We start from the raw sequence: 2,798 nt of genomic DNA on the forward strand, positions 1-2,798 counted from the left end.
TGACCATGCAGGTTACCTCTCTCGTCTTCCAGAGTTTCACAAAAACACCTCCTGTCTTTGTATCACTCTACCCTGTGGACATCGCCACACTCCACCCAGCAATCTTCCCTTCTCAGCCTGCAGACCCACACTCACACCCAAGACAAGACCTCCTTTCACAAAGCTAGTTCACAATGGCCAAATCACAATAAGCATTTTAAAGGTAACCCTTCAATGATTTCTATCCTGACTTTTAAAATACTCAAGACAACATTTTTGTATTTTATTTTCCCGTGGTTTTCTTCCTACTTTCTGGTCATTCCTAAGAAGTCTCTTTGTCAAACTGTCACATTCTCAGGAGGCCCACCTTGACACCCTATTTACAACTGCAACCTTCACCCCCACCCTCCCAGTGTTCCTGCCCCTAACCTTGTTCTGGTTTTCATTCTTTAGAGTACCTGCCACCTTTTAACCTATAATGTAATTTACTTATTTATTTTGATGTTTTATTGCACATTTAAAAACATCTCCTCACCAGAATGTAAGCCTTGTATGGACAAGGATTTTTGTCTATTTGTTCTCTGATGTAACACAACATTTAGAACATTGCATGGCACCTAAGAGATACTCAACAAATAGTCGCTGAGCAAATAAATGAACAATATTTCTTTCAATCCTTAAGGTGGAGGATTTGATAAAAAAAAAACTTCTCCCAGCTGGTGCTGTAATCTCTTGATGGTAAGTGCTAACATCTATAAACATATCCAAGATATCTCATCTAAAAGTCTTTTGAGACTTGGCTTCCTGGTCAGACTGAAAATGCAGCTATCTCATTAGCTATGTAAACATTGCAGATGGAAAAGAAGCCACCATCCAAGCAGAATTTAGTGATGTGTGCTACAGAAATTGGGTTACCTGTGTCTCAGAAGTCTAATGTATTGAACAAGCATACCCAGTAGGCTTCTTGCTTCATTAGAACATGTTTTGTTTGTTTAATTGAGATTTCACTAATAGCAGAAATGACCACAACAGATGTAACAATACATTTATTTTTCTCAGACTGTTCCTCAAAATGTGCCGTAGACAACTTACAAATATGGCTATAAAAGAAATCCAAATGAAGAGTGGAAATTTCATCTATTTGGCTTTGCTTCAAAAGGCAGAACTAAAACCAATAGGTAGATATCATAGGAAGGTGTCTGAGTATAAGGAAGAGGGTTCTAACAAGTAGACCTATTAAGAAATGAGATGGTTGCCTTGAATATGGAGGGCTCCAATCCCTGGAAGAGTTTACCCAGGGGTTGAACACCACGTGCCACGGACAGCGTGGAGAGCATCCTGCCATGAGTGAAGGGTCAGACAGAATGACCTTGGGGGTCCTTCCTGGGCTGAGAGTCTGTGAGATCATGGGTTATAATGGTCAGTTCCATCACTCTCTCGTCTTAGAGGACATGGAGTGGAATGTGACTTTAGCTGATCAGTAAGTAAACTGAGGCATGAAAAAAGTGAACAGATGACCCACATTTTCAGAGTGAAAATTCATGAAAAGAACATCCATATTTCTGAATCCCATTTTTCCTTCACATCAGATATAATTAGGTTTCAAAGTGAAAAGTATCAATCAAATGTGAAGGGCAAGGCAGAAATGTTTCCATATTCTTTCGACTTGCATAAAAAGGAAATAGCTCCTAGCAATCAAAATTCAGTTCACAGAACCCAAAAGTAAGTTGAGATTGGCTGTAGGGGATAATTAATCATTTCATTTTATTTTTATTTTATTTTGGGATGGTGAGGTAGTTAGGTTTTTTTATTAATTTTTTTTTTAATAGAGGTACTGGGGATTGAACCCAGCACCTTGTGCATGCGAAGCACACACTCTACCACTGAGCTATACCCTCCCCCCTTAATCATTTTAACTTCCCTTTCAGAGTAGTCATCAGCATTCCAATAAGGAGAAGATGGGGAACTGATAAGGTGAGCATCAGAGGTACTCAAATGAGCAATGTAGACTCACAAGCATAATGCCTGAGAGATCGCTGTTTCTGGGCTTGAAAAGAGTTGATTCGAAAACTCAAGAGCGATAGCCAGTACCACTAGCATGATGCTTTTCAGTTCAGTGTTTGTAATAATAGGTATCAGCTGTCCCTTCTCCTATAAGTTCTTGAAAGAGTCATGAAAATTTTTTTGTTTTGAACTTAAAAACAATATTTGTGTCCCCTTAAATGGTGCATCTATGGAAACTTAAAATCAGTTCTAAAATGCCCAATACCACGGTGGCTGCCACCACTCACCTTGCTGCTCCTAGATGTAGTGACCAGGGTTGGGAAATTCAGAGAGCTGGGTGTCTTCCAGGCGCCTAGAACTCTTAGTAATCTCCAAGGTGGGAAAACAAGAAGTTGGGAGAGGCTGGCATAATTATATAGGGTTTAGCTTCAGCATTGGAACGAGCCTATAAGGTTTATTTCTATTGCTCTTTACATTCTAGATACTTCTGGGTGAGCCTAACACCACGAGACTGAGCTCCTTTAGAATGTTTTCTCTAGGACATCCCAAGTCTTAAATTTTTGAAGGTGGTTCCTCTTAGGAGGTAGAGGGATTATGATCTACAGGAATGTTTCTCTCAAGGACTAAAGCTCTGTGATCTGTGAGCGGGAGACACCCTGCCATCTCTAAGACTAGCTCTAAGTGAACGGCGATACCACTGAGATTTTTTCTGGCACTATCCGCTTCACCTGACGTCATGAATATCCCTCACCCTCGGTTCTGTAACCCAGGGCTCTCCCACCTCTTCTGGCTGCCAAGCCCCCCAAGGCCCCTTC

The 2,798-nt window shown here is 40.7% G+C and overlaps 1 non-coding gene across 1 annotated transcript; it reads right to left on the bottom strand.

Moving 5' to 3' along the window:
- Positions 1-1,805: 1,805 nt before the first annotated feature.
- Positions 1,806-1,878, bottom strand: TRNAA-CGC (transfer RNA alanine (anticodon CGC)). Its single transcript has one exon. It is a non-coding gene; the product is annotated as a tRNA-Ala (tRNA).
- Between the last annotated feature and the right edge of the window lie 920 nt (positions 1,879-2,798).

The sequence above is a fragment of the Camelus dromedarius genome, chromosome 21, assembly GCF_036321535.1.
Source record: "Camelus dromedarius isolate mCamDro1 chromosome 21, mCamDro1.pat, whole genome shotgun sequence".
NCBI lineage: Eukaryota > Metazoa > Chordata > Mammalia > Artiodactyla > Camelidae > Camelus > Camelus dromedarius.